The sequence below is a fragment of the Salminus brasiliensis genome, chromosome 9 (assembly GCF_030463535.1).
Source record: "Salminus brasiliensis chromosome 9, fSalBra1.hap2, whole genome shotgun sequence".
Classification (NCBI taxonomy): domain Eukaryota; kingdom Metazoa; phylum Chordata; class Actinopteri; order Characiformes; family Bryconidae; genus Salminus; species Salminus brasiliensis.
In genome coordinates this window covers 11,111,410-11,127,485 of record NC_132886.1, presented here as the reverse complement: position 1 = coordinate 11,127,485, position 16,076 = coordinate 11,111,410, and the positions used below count along the sequence as shown (strand labels likewise).

At 41.0% G+C, this 16,076-nt stretch overlaps 6 non-coding genes across 6 annotated transcripts; 2 read left to right on the top strand and 4 right to left on the bottom strand.

The window, feature by feature from the left end:
- Window positions 1-164, bottom strand: LOC140563064 (U1 spliceosomal RNA). Its single transcript, XR_011980301.1, has one exon. It is a non-coding gene; the product is annotated as a U1 spliceosomal RNA (small nuclear RNA).
- Window positions 165-1,603: 1,439 nt separating this feature from the next.
- On the top strand, window positions 1,604-1,677 carry trnan-guu (transfer RNA asparagine (anticodon GUU)). Its single transcript has one exon. It is a non-coding gene; the product is annotated as a tRNA-Asn (tRNA).
- A 1,499-nt stretch (window positions 1,678-3,176) lies between these two features.
- On the bottom strand, window positions 3,177-3,249 carry trnak-cuu (transfer RNA lysine (anticodon CUU)). The gene has a single exon. It is a non-coding gene; the product is annotated as a tRNA-Lys (tRNA).
- Window positions 3,250-8,217: 4,968 nt separating this feature from the next.
- Window positions 8,218-8,381, bottom strand: LOC140563056 (U1 spliceosomal RNA). The gene has a single exon (XR_011980293.1). It is a non-coding gene; the product is annotated as a U1 spliceosomal RNA (small nuclear RNA).
- A 1,453-nt stretch (window positions 8,382-9,834) lies between these two features.
- Window positions 9,835-9,908, top strand: trnan-guu (transfer RNA asparagine (anticodon GUU)). Its single transcript has one exon. It is a non-coding gene; the product is annotated as a tRNA-Asn (tRNA).
- Window positions 9,909-11,405: 1,497 nt separating this feature from the next.
- On the bottom strand, window positions 11,406-11,478 carry trnak-cuu (transfer RNA lysine (anticodon CUU)). The gene has a single exon. It is a non-coding gene; the product is annotated as a tRNA-Lys (tRNA).
- Between the last annotated feature and the right edge of the window lie 4,598 nt (window positions 11,479-16,076).

Sequence of the window (16,076 nt, the reverse complement as noted above, 5' to 3'; positions counted from 1 at the left end):
CAGGGGAGAGCGCGAACGCAGTCCCCGACTACCAGAAATTATGCAGTCGAGATTCCCACATTTGGGGAATTCGCAGGGGTCAGCACAGCCGGAGTGCAATGGCTGAGCCTCACCCTGGGTGAACCACCTTCTTGATCATGGTATCTCCCCTGCCAGGTAAGTATGAGCTCTACACGCACCGAGGAGTGCAGACCCAACCGACTCTACTCTTCACTGAGACGGTAAAGACTACATTCACCACACAACCCAACACTGAGCTCCACAAAAAACACATTACACACACTGAGCTGCTGCACTATTAACTACATCAGGCTGAACGTGTGTTTTCTTACCATAAACACAAATTACCGAGCTTCCCATGATGCACTGCGAGCACACTGACCATACACACAGAGATGTCTTCGGGAGCTCTGCAGCTTTCGCTCGCTTTTTCCACCGTCAGCAGATTCAACACAAATCCAGACATTTATTGAAAATACTTTACTTTACTTTACTGGTCAGTATCGGTTTGTTGCTTTGATAGAAAGGACAAAAAGTATTAATTATTAAAAAAAAAAAAAAAAAAGTATTAATTCGGGACGCAGTGAAAACACGAGGGTAAAGTTAGTGCTGTTCCACCTTAAATAGGACAGGGGTCTCTCTCTGGATCCTGGCGAGGAAAATAGTAATTGCTGCAGCATTTAAGGTGGAACTGAAAGTTAGATTCTTTAAGAAATCAAGTTTCTTCTAGAAACGTCAGATTCGTAACAGCTGTTACCCACACACCATTTGCCTGATCCTACTGCCTTTCCCTCCAATGGATATAAAAACATGAGAAATCAAAACACGTTGATAGTAATAAAGTACGACGTGATCGGTCATGTAGCTCTTAAAATACGACACGATGCTTTTCCAGCAGACAGCTCCTCACAGTAAGTGCTCAGCACTGAAAGCCACTGCAGCTCTTTCTTTAACCGATAAAGAGGGGGTGCACCGTTCCCGGAAGCACTGCAATACCGGGTCGATGCGATGGATGTCGCTGAGTATTAGAGAGGAAAGTTGGACAGCTAGCTAAACAGTTAGCAATCATGAAATCAGAGGCACCACACCTGCAAAGTCTCTCAAACAGGCCCAGCAGCTTCCTGACTAACGTTCATAGACTATCTCATTAGATAACGCCATCTTACCTTTATTTTCTGAAAGTTTACTACATTACTCTCCTGAAATCAGGAAGGATTATTAATTAGTGAGTGCTAGTTCATTAGGCAGGAGGCCTCTCCTCTCCTGTTGCTGCAAAGGCAAGGTCAGAATCGCTGCACCGCCCCAGGAGGATAAGAGTGATAAGAGCCCGTTTAGGCGCTTAATTTCACAAAGTAGAAGATTATACAGTTAAACTGGCTAAATATCATGAACGTATAGAATGTATAGAATAATATATTACAATATTGCAGTTTCACATGAAACTTGAATGGCATTGTGGCAAGTTAAAACACAAGTGACCTGAAATAGACTAGAAAGCTGTCCATTTCTGAAGATTCTATGCTCCTCTGTAAAATCGTTTCCTGGGCTGTTGGTACTGTCCGTCCATTAAAGTACATGGCCACCGAGCAGCCTGCCCAGCTCAGTCTCTGTGGCGCAATCGGTTAGCGCGTTCGGCTGTTAACCGAAAGGTTGGTGGTTCGAGCCCACCCAGGGACGGAGGTTTTTCTAATGTTTACCCATGCACTTCTAAAGCAGCCTGGACATTCTCAGACCGTAGTTAAGGACCACTGCTCTAACTGAGAACATAAACTTGACAAAGACCAAAAACATGTTACTGCACTGAAAACAAAACCCAATATCAATTTCCTCTTATCTACATTTACACCATTTTAATCATTCAATTCTGCTCATTTATAGACACAGGTATATAAAATCAGAAATTTTATTTTTAAAAATAAAAATCAGCAAGGAAATAAAACCAATTCAAAAAAAATCATCATTACTAAAACTGTTGTGCAGGATCAGGGTGAGCCATCAAGCTGGTACCACCTTGCTCTCCACCTCTCCACCTTGCGGTACTGTCGTTTCAGTGTCTTTGTGCTTGTGCTGGAGAGCGGGGTGGGCTGTGTTCCTCCATACTTTACTTTTATTTAGCTTTATTAATCAATAGAAAAGTTATTTTACAAAAAAACAAAAAAAACATACAATGAAATTTTCCCCATTAACGTTAATATTATTTAGCACGTCATCATTTTTTATTTTTTTTTTTGAATGAAGGGGCTTATAACTAAAACATATAAGGCGGCACTAAGTGGGCAGCCTTGTTTAACTCCTCTCGGGTCTTGAAAATCATCAGCTAATTAACCATTGACATTCACTTGAACTTTCAACTTCAATTTAAGATCACTTGATCTTAGCCAAAAGGCCGAAAAGCGATAGCCACAAAGGGTCACGACGAGCAGGGTGATTCTTCCAAATACAAAACACGAAGAGAAAAGCTGATTCAGTCCACAATCGCCTTCTGAAAACACAGGATGTCGCTGACGGGTCGTTTTAGACTCGTTGAATGGTGCATGGTGAACGATTATCACCTCCACAGGTAAAAGCTAGAGGAAATGTTAATGAGCTCACCGACTGTCCAATCAGGAATGAGGATTCGTATTTTTTTTACACACAGTGTTTTCTGAATTAATATTTGAATACGACTAAAGAGAAACTATTCATTTTCCACAACCACCATCAATCCAGCTGAACTGGAGGAGAATGATTTGCTAAGAGAGTTTAGTAAACGACACACGCCTCCCAGCGGCCAAATACAGCACTGCAGCGAAAATACCGTGTGAGAGTTTCTCAGTAGTTCTCCCATTTACAGACTCTCTCTCTCCTTTCAGTGAATATTTGTCTGTTTGGTGGTGCTTCATTTCTGTAGTTGAATTATGTAATTTCTGTGCCTTAACAGAAGCATTAACTGAAGTGACACCACCATTTACTCATGGAGTGACATTAATCCTTGACCTGGAGATCCAATAATTTCGTCAGGATAAGATTATTCAATTAATTATTTAGAAAGAGAGATTAAGGAGACTATTCAGTCTCTGACCAGGGTTTCTCCATGTCAGGGAAACTGTCCTTAAACGCAGCAAAGGCTGAGACAGCTATGGAGGAAGTGTGAAGAGCGTCATCCATGAACGCCCCCTTTCGGGTCTAAAAGTAGCCGCCCAACGTGGGGCTCGAACCCACGACCCTGAGATTAAGAGTCTCATGCTCTACCGACTGAGCTAGCCGGGCTGGCAAGAAGCCCCTAGGGGGCGACTCGTCAGGTCCAAACCAATCAGATTTGAACATCACCAGTAAAAGTAAAATACTACAGGACACTTTAAAAATACATTCTTCATACATTAATAGATATGTTCAGGGGCGGATTTCAAAAAATATTTTTGAGCGGTGGCAACATATGGCAAGCACATATATATATATATATATATATATATATATATATATATATATATATATATGTATATAATTTATCACAAATTTATCACAGTTTTAGAAAAAGAAATAGTATGTACACACTGCAAAAGGCTATGGCTGCCATTTACACACTCATAGAGAGAAACTTAATCTCATGCAATCAATGTCTTGAATTTGCGGTTTAATGTGAAACAATTTATATTAGCAATAAATGACCATACAAGGTCTTCTCACTTAATAGAAGATTAATTTGTTTCATTTTGGAATTAAACCTGAGCAACAGATTTAACATACACTGTACACAAAATATTAAAACTCTATATCCCATCTCATCACACTTACAGGTTTCCCCAATTATTCATATTTAGGCAAACATGAATATTTATATTTATTTGAAGACTTCTGAGCAATCTCTTAACTTAAAACTTGTCAGTTTTTGTCATTTGTTGCTCTTATTCATATATAACTTAATATACCATGCAGCAACAATTTCCGTACCATGTGTACCAGCTCGACCTGCTTTCTCCCTCCTCATCTTGGTGATGCTCTCCCTCCTCTAGATCTATACCGCTGTGGTGTTCTCCCACCTCTTCCTGTCCCTGGTCGCCTTGGCCTCTTATTCTATCTCTGTCACGTTCTTGTTGCTCTTCTCTCTCTCTCCTTCCACCTCGTCTTTACCGCTTACCCTGCTCAGGTGTTCATTTTCTAATTCCCTCGTCTTTCTCTTTGGTGGGGAAAAAATATGTATGAAACCTTCCCTCATAATTTCTGTAATATTCAGAGTAACAAATGTTTTCCTGTATTAGCTTTCATAGCCTACTTTACAGATAACTAATGTCAGACCTACAGTGGGGAAAAAAATAGTCGGTCACCAATTGTGCAAGTTCTCCCACTTAAAAAGATGAGAGAGGCCTGTAATTGACATCATAGGTAGACCTCAACTATGAGAGACAAAATGAGGAAAAAAAAATCTGAAAATCATATTGTCTGATTTTTAAAGAATTTATTTGCAAATAATGGTGGAAAATAAGTATTTGGTCACCTACAAACAAGCAAGATTTCTGGCTGTCACAGACCTGTAACTTCTTCTTTAAGAGGCCTCTCTGTCCTCCACTCATTACCTGTATTAATGACACCTGTTTGAACTCGTTAACGGTATAAAAGACACCTGCCCATAACCTCAAACAGTCAGACTCCAAACTCCACTATGGTGAAGACCAAAGTGCTGTCGAAGGACACCAGAAACAACATTGTAGACCTGCACCAGGCTGGGAAGACTGAATCTGCAATAGGCAAGCAGCTTGGTGTGAAGAAATCTACTGTGGGAGCAGTAATCAGAAAATGGGAGACCTACAAGACCACTGCTAATCTCCCTCGATCAGGGGCTCCATGCAAGATCTCAGCCCATGGGGTCAAAATGATCACAAGAACGGTGAGCAAAAATCCCAGAACCACACGGGGGGACAGCTCCAAAACATCACTGCTCTAGAAGAGATCTGCATGGAGGAATAGGCCAACATACCAGCAACGGTGTGTGCCAACCTTGTGAAGACTTACAGAAAACGTTTGACCTCTGTCATATATCAAAGGATATAAAAAGTATTCAGATGAACTTTTGTTATTGACCAAATACTTATTTTCCACCATTATTTGCAAATAATTTTTTTAAAAATCAGTGATTTTCACTTTTTTTTTTTTTTTTTCTCATTTTGTCTCTCATAGTTGAGGTCTACCTATGATGTCAATTACAGGCCTCTCTCATCTTTTTAAGTGGGAGAACTTGCACAATTGGTGACTGACTAAATACTTTTTTTTCCCCCACTGTAGCATTACATATTAGCGAAACTTTCATTTATTGATAAACTCCTGTCTCCTTTGCTTTCCCCAGTTTTCAAACAAATCCGTCTCTTTCTGCTCTTGCTGCAGTCGGACATTGAAGATTCACACTCGTAAATGTCAAACTGGCCGTTACTTTTCTTTCAAATCGTCGCTGTCAACTGGGGTGGCAGCAGGTGTGGCAAGCCTTTCTTTCAGGGTGGCATTTGCCAACCTATGCCACTCCAGTAGATCCACCAATGTATGTGTTATATTCTGTTCTAATTAAATAACATACAATTGGGAAAGGTTCACTTCATTTTTAAAGGTAAAACAGCAAATAATATTACAATGTAAGTTAATTAATGGAATGGTTAACTGCACAATTCTCTTTTATCCCAAATATCAGTCATCCAAGATGGTGTCTGAGGTTTGTTGCTTTAGCTTGGAGCTGCTATAAAAGTAAGATAGAAAAATATAAATTTTAGTAATTCATTAAGTGTTTTGTCACTCAAATTATTAGCGTGACCAGCATAGGAGGTGTTTCCATTTGAGTTTGATTGTTAAGATGGTCTACCAGCACGACGAGGCAACTGCACTTAAAATCAATCCATTACATGAAAGAGGACAAGTTAACCCAAGTCCGTCTGCTTGTATAGTTGATGGAGCTTCACTGTGCAGGGCTGCGAGCTGGTCTGAATACAGTAAATATTAACATACATACAGTAAATACTGTTTTGTGTACATTAACACAGCAAGGTTTTCGCTGTAGTAACAGTGGTTGTTCTGCTCCTTAAATAAAAAGCTGCTTCAAAATGTTGAACTGCTACAAAAAGTTGCAAAACTAGCCAGAGAGGTTGAAGTTTTAATGGCATTGTGTCAAGTTAAAACACAAGTGACCTGAAATAGACTAGAAAGTCGTCCTTAACCTGCAGATCCAGCATATTTCTGGAGTTCTGTGTGGAATGAGACCAGCAAGTAGCAAAAGGCTGCCATCCATGACAGGTCTTTGTGCTTGTGCTGGAGAGCGGGGTGGGCTGGGTTCCTCCATACTCGTTTGGCCTCACAATGTCTTCCCGGTCCTGCACAAGAGAAACAGGGGCCTTGGCATTAGTTATAATGGTGGCCTCTGCTTTTTTATCGCCATATTTTCTTAAAATCTAAAAACTAATAAAAATATACTACTCAAGTACAACCCCATCCAGAACTTTGCCACAGCTGCTGTCTTGTTCTCTCTGAATGGGTTTGTCACATACAAACACACAGAAAACAGGTAGGGAGTCTGTGGCCCGAGGAATCCACAAAATGTCTTTTCTGCATTTCCAGCTAAAGACAACTGAGGAAGCCTACCTGTAAACACAGGTGGAAGAGAGGTTGGTCAGACTGTAAAACCTGAACCAGTATTCACAACGACGAAAAAAAAAACCACCAAAAAAAATAAACAGCGATTCATTTCAGAGCTGATTTATGAACTCGGTAGAAACATTTCCCGGTCTGTCAGTACAGTCCATCCCTACCAATCCCCCAGCACTGTCTGTGGCGCAATCGGTTAGTATGTTTGGCTGTTAACAGAAAGGTTGGTGGTTGAAGCACACCCAGGGACGGAGTTTTTTCTTAATGTTTAGCCATGAACTTCTAATGGAACCTGGAAATACGCAAACTTACAGATTTTTTTTTAGACCTACATATTTTTCTTCTTAAAAACAAGAGTGTTTATGAACTCATTAGGTGGATCAAGTGTGTCAGAACAGAGACGACAATAAGGGGTCACTCCATGACTGGTCTGCACTGACTGAAACTTAAAGACCAATAACATGATACAGTACTAGTACCCTATACTGGCTCACCACCTCAAACTTAACCCCAGCAAGACAGAGCTGCTGTACATCCCAGGAACTGCTGGACCTAAAAACGATCTTGCTATCTCCACGAAAGACAAGCGTCCAGTTTTTTTTCTGTCCTGGCACCAAAGTGGTGGAACGAGCTTCTCCTGAGTGTCCGAACAACAGAGTCGCTCACTGTCTTCAAATGCAGACTGAAGACCCATCTCTTCAGAGAGTACTTGGCTGAATAGCAGAGTGGTCTCCTTGCTGACTTGTGTTTAGTAGTGTCTAAACTTAGAGGTATCTTTGAGCTTTTTCTTGGGTAAATAGCAAAGCACTTTTGTAAGTCACTCTGGATAAGAGCGTCTGCTAAATGCCTTAAATGTAAATGTATTGATTTTTGTCCTTAACCAAAGCCAATATCACTTTCCTCGTATCCATGCTTACACTATATGGGCATACATATTGGGACACACCTTAACCACTGAAGTCTGATCATTACTAGCCACAGGTTTATAAAGTCAAACACCAAAATAAAAGACCTTTCCCTTTCCAACTCTGACAACATCCCCATAACCATGCATAGCCAACTCCTCTAGTTAATCCTACATGACATCCCACAGTGAATTTAATAATTCATCTATTTCTATAGATCAGCTGCTAGACTTTAGTGGTTTGGAAGATATTTGTTCTTTACCTTAAATAAATGTATTTTTTTTTTTTAAATAAACAAATTGTAGTCAATGTGAGATTATTTGGGACCGGGGTAAGTGTACAGGGTACAATGTGTGCACATTAAGCACTGTTTTAAACTATACTTTATATGAAATGACAAACATTCAAGTAAAGTTAAACATTACTGTATGAGATTTCATTAATACCATTTATGCTGCTGGAATTATTGCATTGTGCGTCAGCGCCCCCCAGTGGCCCAGTTCGGACAATATTCGTGTCTTTAGCCTTACTTTCCCATCACTGAACACCTGCCTCTCTGCTGTTAATTTTCCCTTCGCCAAACCAAACGTGGGATGAACAGATTGAAAAACACAAACTCTGACCTGATTCATGAAGATTACACGCAGCCTAAGACAGCTAAACACCGAGATTGAAGAACCTCCACATCTCATCTATTATTAACCAGAGAGATCAGGGGAGAGCGCGAACGCAGTCCCCCACTACCAGAAATTATGCAGTCGAGATTCCCACATTTGGGGAATTCGCAGGGGTCAGCACAGCCGGAGTGCAATGGCTGAGCCTCACCCTGGGTGAACCACCTTCTTGATCATGGTATCTCCCCTGCCAGGTAAGTATGAGCTCTACACGCACCGAGGAGTGCAGACCCAACCGACTCTACTCTTCACTGAGACGGTAAAGACTACATTCACCACACAACCCAACACTGAGCTCCACAAAAAACACATTACACACACTGAGCTGCTGCACTATTAACTACATCAGGCTGAACGTGTGTTTTCTTACCATAAACACAAATTACCGAGCTTCCCATGATGCACTGCGAGCACACTGACCATACACACAGAGATGTCTTCGGGAGCTCTGCAGCCTTCGCTCGCTTTTTCCACCGTCAGCAGATTCAACACAAATCCAGACATTTATTGAAAATACACACCAGATGTGTTTCCAAAACTGTGTGTCTTTACTGGTCAGTATCGGTTTGTTGCTTTGATAGAAAGGACAAAAAGTATTAATTATTAAAAAAAAAAAATTATTAATTCGGGACGCAGTGAAAACACGAGGGTAAAGTTAGTGCTGTTCCACCTTAAATAGGACAGGGGTCTCTCTCTGGATCCTGGCGAGGAAAATAGTAATTGCTGCAGCATTTAAGGTGGAACTGAAAGTTAGATTCTTTAAGAAATCCAGTTTCTTCTAGAAACGTCAGATTCGTAACAGCTGTTACCCACACACCATTTGCCTGATCCTACTGCCTTTCCCTCCAATGGATATAAAAACATGAGAAATCAAAACACGTTGATAGTAATAAAGTACGACGTGATCGGTCATGTAGCTCTTAAAATACGACACGATGCTTTTCCAGCAGACAGCTCCTCACAGTAAGTGCTCAGCACTGAAAGCCACTGCAGCTCTTTCTTTAACCGATAAAGAGGGGGTGCACCGTTCCCGGAAGCACTGCAATACCGGGTCGATGCGATGGATGTCGCTGAGTATTAGAGAGGAAAGTTGGACAGCTAGCTAAACAGTTAGCAATCATGAAATCAGAGGCACCACACCTGCAAAGTCTCTCAAACAGGCCCAGCAGCTTCCTGACTAACGTTCATAGACTATCTCATTAGATAACGCCATCTTACCTTTATTTTCTGGAAGTTTACTACATTACTCTCCTGAAATCAGGAAGGATTATTAATTAGTGAGTGCTAGTTCATTAGGCAGGAGGCCTCTCCTCTCCTGTTGCTGCAAAGGCAAGGTCAGAATCGCTGCACCGCCCCAGGAGGATAAGAGTGATAAGAGCCCGTTTAGGCGCTTAATTTCACAAAGTAGAAGATTATACAGTTAAACTGGCTAAATATCATGAACGTATAGAATGTATAGAATAATATATTACAATATTGCAGTTTCACATGAAACTTGAATGGCATTGTGGCAAGTTAAAACACAAGTGACCTGAAATAGACTAGAAAGCTGTCCATTTCTGAAGATTCTATGCTCCTCTGTAAAATCGTTTCCTGGGCTGTTGGTACTGTCCGTCCATTAAAGTACATGGCCACCGAGCAGCCTGCCCAGCTCAGTCTCTGTGGCGCAATCGGTTAGCGCGTTCGGCTGTTAACCGAAAGGTTGGTGGTTCGAGCCCACCCAGGGACGGAGGTTTTTCTAATGTTTACCCATGCACTTCTAAAGCAGCCTGGACATTCTCAGACCGTAGTTAGGGACCACTGCTCTAACTGAGAACATAAACTTGACAAAGACCAAAAACATGTTACTGCACTGAAAACAAAACCCAATATCAATTTCCTCTTATCTACATTTACACCATTTTAATCATTCAATTCTGCTCATTTATAGACACAGGTATATAAAATCAGAAATTTTATTTTTAAAAATAAAAATCAGCAAGGAAATAAAACCAATTCAAAAAAAATCATCATTACTAGAACTGTTGTGCAGGATCAGGGTGAGCCATCAAGCTGGCACCACCTTGCTCTCCACCTCTCCACCTTGCGGTACTGTCGTTTCAGTGTCTTTGTGCTTGTGCTGGAGAGCGGGGTGGGCTGTGTTCCTCCATACTTTACTTTTATTTAGCTTTATTAATCAATAGAAAAGTTATTTTACAAAAAAACAAAAAAAACATACAATGAACTTTTCCCCATTAACGTTAATATTATTTAGCGCGTCATCATTTTTTATTTTTTTTTTGAATGAAGGGGCTTATAACTAAAACATATAAGGCGGCACTAAGTGGGCAGCCTTGTTTAACTCCTCTCGGGTCTTGAAAATCATCAGCTAATTAACCATTGACATTCACTTGAACTTTCAACTTCAATTTAAGATCACTTGATCTTAGCCAAAAGGCCGAAAAGCAATAGCCACAAAGGGTCACGACGAGCAGGGTGATTCTTCCAAATACAAAACACGATGAGAAAAGCTGATTCAGTCCACAATCGCCTTCTGAAAACACAGGATGTCGCTGACGGGTCGTTTTAGACTCGTTGAATGGTGCATGGTGAACGATTATCACCTCCACAGGTAAAAGCTAGAGGAAATGTTAATGAGCTCACCGACTGTCCAATCAGGAATGAGGATTCGTATTTTTTTACACACAGTGTTTTCTGAATTAATATTTGAATACGACTAAAGAGAAACTATTCATTTTCCACAACCACCATCAATCCAGCTGAACTGGAGGAGAATGATTTGCTAAGAGAGTTTAGTAAACGACACACGCCTCCCAGCGGCCAAATACAGCACTGCAGCGAAAATACCGTGTGAGAGTTTCTCAGTAGTTCTCCCATTTACAGACCCTCTCTCTCCTTTCAGTGAATATTTGTCTGTTTGGTGGTGCTTCATTTCTGTAGTTGAATTATGTAATTTCTGTGCCTTAACAGAAGCATTAACTGAAGTGACACCACCATTTACTCATGGAGTGACATTAATCCTTGACCTGGAGATCCAATAATTTCGTCAGGATAAGATTATTCAATTAATTATTTAGAAAGAGAGATTAAGGAGACTATTCAGTCTCTGACCAGGGTTTCTCCATGTCAGGGAAACTGTCCTTAAACGCAGCAAAGGCTGAGACAGCTATGGAGGAAGTGTGAAGAGCGTCATCCATGAACGCCCCCTTTCGGGTCTAAAAGTAGCCGCCCAACGTGGGGCTCGAACCCACGACCCTGAGATTAAGAGTCTCATGCTCTACCGACTGAGCTAGCCGGGCTGGCAAGAAGCCCCTAGGGGGCGACTCGTCAGGTCCAAACCAATCAGATTTGAACATCACCAGTAAAAGTAAAATACTACAGGACACTTTAAAAATACATTCTTCATACATTAATAGATATGTTCAGGGGCGGATTTCAAAAAATATTTTTGAGCGGTGGCAACATATGGCAAGCACATATATATATATATATGTATATAATTTATCACAAATTTATCACAGTTTTAGAAAAAGAAATAGTATGTACACACTGCAAAAGGCTATGGCTGCCATTTACACACTCATAGAGAGAAACTTAATCTCATGCAATCAATGTCTTGAATTTGCGGTTTAATGTGAAACAATTTATATTAGCAATAAATGACCATACAAGGTCTTCTCACTTAATAGAAGATTAATTTGTTTCATTTTGGAATTAAACCTGAGCAACAGATTTAACATACACTGTACACAAAATATTAAAACTCTATATCCCATCTCATCACACTTACAGGTTTCCCCAATTATTCATATTTAGGCAAACATGAATATTTATATTTATTTGAAGACTTCTGAGCAATCTCTTAACTTAAAACTTGTCAGTTTTTGTCATTTGTTGCTCTTATTCATATATAACTTAATATACTATGCAGCAACAATTTCCGTACCATGTGTACCAGCTCGGCTTGCTTTCTCCCTCCTCATCTTGGTGATGCTCTCCCTCCTCTAGATCTATACCGCTGTGGTGTTCTCCCACCTCTTCCTGTCCCTGGTCGCCTTGGCCTCTTATTCTATCTCTGTCACGTTCTTGTTGCTCTTCTCTCTCTCTCCTTCCACCTCGTCTTTACCGCTTACCCTGCTCAGGTGTTCATTTTCTAATTCCCTCGTCTTTCTCTTTGGTGGGGAAAAAATATGTATGAAACCTTCCCTCATAATTTCTGTAATATTCAGAGTAACAAATGTTTTCCTGTATTAGCTTTCATAGCCTACTTTACAGATAACTAATGTCAGACCTACAGTGGGGGAAAAAGTATTTAGTCAGTCACCAATTGTGCAAGTTCTTTAAAGAATTTATTTGCAAATACTGGTGGAAAATAAGTATTTGGTCACCTACAAACAAGCAAGATTTCCAGCTGTCACAGACCTGTAACTTCTTCTTTAAGAGGCTTCTCTGTCCTCCACTCATTACCTGTATTAATGACACCTGGTTGAACTCGTTAACAGTATAAAAGACACCTGCCCACAACCTCAAACAGTCACACTCCGATCTCCACTATGGTGAAGACCAAAGCGCTGTCGAAGGACACCAGAAACAACATTGTAGACCTGCACCAGGCTGGGAAGACTGAATCTGCAATAGGCAAGCAGCTTGGTGTGAAGAAATCTACTGTGGGAGCAATAATCAGAAAATGGGAGACCTACAAGACCACTGCTAATCTCCCTTGGTCAGGGGCTCCATGCAAGATCTCAGCCCATGGGGTCAAAATGATCACAAGAACGGTGAGCAAAAATCCCAGAATCACACGGGGACCAACATTACAAAGGCTACCGTCAGTAACACACTACGCCGCCAGGGACTCAGATCTTGCAGTGCCAGACGTGTTCCCCTGCCTAAGCCAGTACATATCCGGGCACGTCTGAAGTTTGCTAGAAAGCATTTGGAAGAGTATTGGGAGAATGTCTTATGGTCAGATGAAACCAAACTAGAACTGTTTGGTACAAACACAACTTGTTGTGTTTGGAGGAGAGTGAATGCTGAGTTGCATCCAAAGAACACCATACCAACTGTGAAGCATGGGGGTGGCAACATCATGCTTTGGGGCTGTTTCTCTGCAAAGGGACTAGGACGACTGGTCCGTGTACATGAAAGAATGAATGGGGCCGTATTGTGAGATTTTGAGTGCAAACCTCCTTCCATCAGCAAGGGCACTGAAGATGAAACGTGGCTGGGTCTTTCAGCATGACAATGATCCCAAGCACACTGCCAGGGCAACAAAGGAGTGGCTTCGTAAGAAGCATTTCAAGGTCCTGGAGTGGCCTAGCCAGTCTCCAGATCTCAACTCTATAGAAAACCTTTGGAGGGAGTTGAAAGTCTGTGTTGCCCGCCGACAGCCCCAAAACATCACTGCTCTAGAGGAGATCTGCATGGAGGAATAGGCCAACATACCAGCAACGGTGTGTGCCAACCTTGTGAAGACTTACAGAAAACGTTTGACCTCTGTCATTGCCAACAAAGGATATATAACAAAGTATTCAGATGAACTTTTGTTATTGACCAAATACTTATTTTCCACCATTATTTGCAAATAAATTCTTTAAAAATCAGACAATGATTTTCTTTTTTTTTCTTTTCTCATTTTGTCTCTCATAGTTGAGGTCTACCTATGATGTCAATTATAGGCCTCTCTCATCTTTTTAAGTGGGAGAACTTGCACAATTGGTGACTAAATACTTTTTTTTCCCCACTGTAGCATTACATCTTAGCGAAACAACATTCTTCAACCTGATTTGTATCATCTCAAAATCAGCATCGCAACTATACTAGCACTGTACTTTCATTTATTGATAGATAAACTCCTGTCTCCTTTGCTTTCCCCAGTTTTCCAGACAAATCCGTCTCTTTCTGCTCTTGCTGCAGTCGGACATTGAAGATTCACACTCGTAAATGTCAAACTGGCCGTTACTTTTCTTTCAAATCGTCGCTGTCAACTGGGGTGGCAGCAGGTGTGGCAAGCCTTTCTTTCAGGGTGGCATTTGCCAACCTATGCCAATCCAGTAGATCCACCAACGTATGTGTTATATTCTGTTCTAATTAAATAACATACACTTAGGAAAGGTTCACTTCATTTTTAAAGGTAAAACAGCAAATAATATTACAATGTAAGTTAATTAATGGAATGGTTAACTGCACAATTCTCTTTTATCCCAAATATCAGTCATCCAAGATGGTGTCTGAGGTTTGTTGCTTTAGCTTGGAGCTGCTATAAAAGTAAGATAGAAAAATATAAATTTTAGTAATTCATTAAGTGTTTTGTCACTCAAGTTATTAGCGTGACCAGCATAGGGGGTGTTTCCATTTGAGTTTGATTGTTAAGCTGGTCTACCAGCATGACGAGGCAACTGCACTTAAAATCAATCCATTACACGAAAGAGGACAAGTTAACCCAAGTCCGTCTGCTTGTATAGTTGATGGAGCTTTACTGTGCAGGGCTGCGAGCTGGTCTGAATACAGTAAATATTAACATACATACAGTAAATACTGTTTTGTGTACATTAACACAGCAAGGTTTTCGCTGTAGTAACAGTGGTTGTCCTGCTCCTTAAAAAAAGCTGCTTCAAAATGTTGAACTGCTACAAAAAGTTGCAAAACTAGCCAGAGAGGTTGAAGTTTTAATGGCATTGTGTCAAGTTAAAACACAAGTGACCTGAAATAGACTAGAAAGTCGTCCTTAACCTGCAGATCCAGCATATTTCTGGAGTTCTGTGTGGAATGAGACCAGCAAGTAGCAAAAGGCTGCCATCCATGACAGGTCTTTGTGCTTGTGCTGGAGAGCGGGGTGGGCTGGGTTCCTCCATACTCGTTTGGCCTCACAATGTCTTCCCGGTCCTGCACAAGAGAAACAGGGGCCTTGGCATTAGTTATAATGGTGGCCTCTGCTTTTTTATCGCCATATTTTCTTAAAATCTAAAAACTAACAAAAATATACTACTCAAGTACGACCCCATCCAGAACTTTGCCACAGCTGCTGTCTTGTTCTCTCTGAATGGGTTTGTCACATACAAACACACAGAAAACAGGTAGGGAGTCTGTGGCCCGAGGAATCCACAAAATGTCTTTTCTGCATTTCCAGCTAAAGACAACTGAGGAAGCCTACCTGTAAACACAGGTGGAAGAGAGGTTGGTCAGACTGTAAAACCTGAACCAGTATTCACAACGACGAAAAAAAAACCCACCAAAAAAAATAAACAGCGATTCATTTCAGAGCTGATTTATGAACTCTGTAGAAACATTTCCCGGTCTGTGAGTACAGTCCATCCCTACCAATCCCCCAGCACTGTCTGTGGCGCAATCGGTTAGTATGTTTGGCTGTTAACAGAAAGGTTGGTGGTTGAAGCACACCCAGGGACGGAGTTTTTTCTTAATGTTTTGCCATGAACTTCTAATGGAACCTGGAAATACGCAAACTTACAGATTTTTTTTTTAGACCTACATATTTTTCTTCTTAAAAACAAGAGTGTTTATGAACTCATTAGGTGGATCAAGTGTGTCAGAACAGAGACGACAATAAGGGGTCACTCCATGACTGGTCTGCACTGACTGAAACTTAAAGACCAATAACATGATACCGTACTAGTACCCTATACTGGCTCACCACCTCAAACTTAACCCCAGCAAGACAGAGCTGCTGTACATCCCAGGAACTGCTGGACCTAAAAACGATCTTGCTATCTCCACGAAAGACAAGCGTCCAGTTTTTTTTCTGTCCTGGCACCAAAGTGGTGGAACGAGCTTCTCCTGAGTGTCCGAACAACAGAGTCGCTCACTGTCTTCAAATGCAGACTGAAGACCCATCTCTTCAGAGAGTACTTGGCTGAATAGCAGAGTGGTCTCCTTGCTG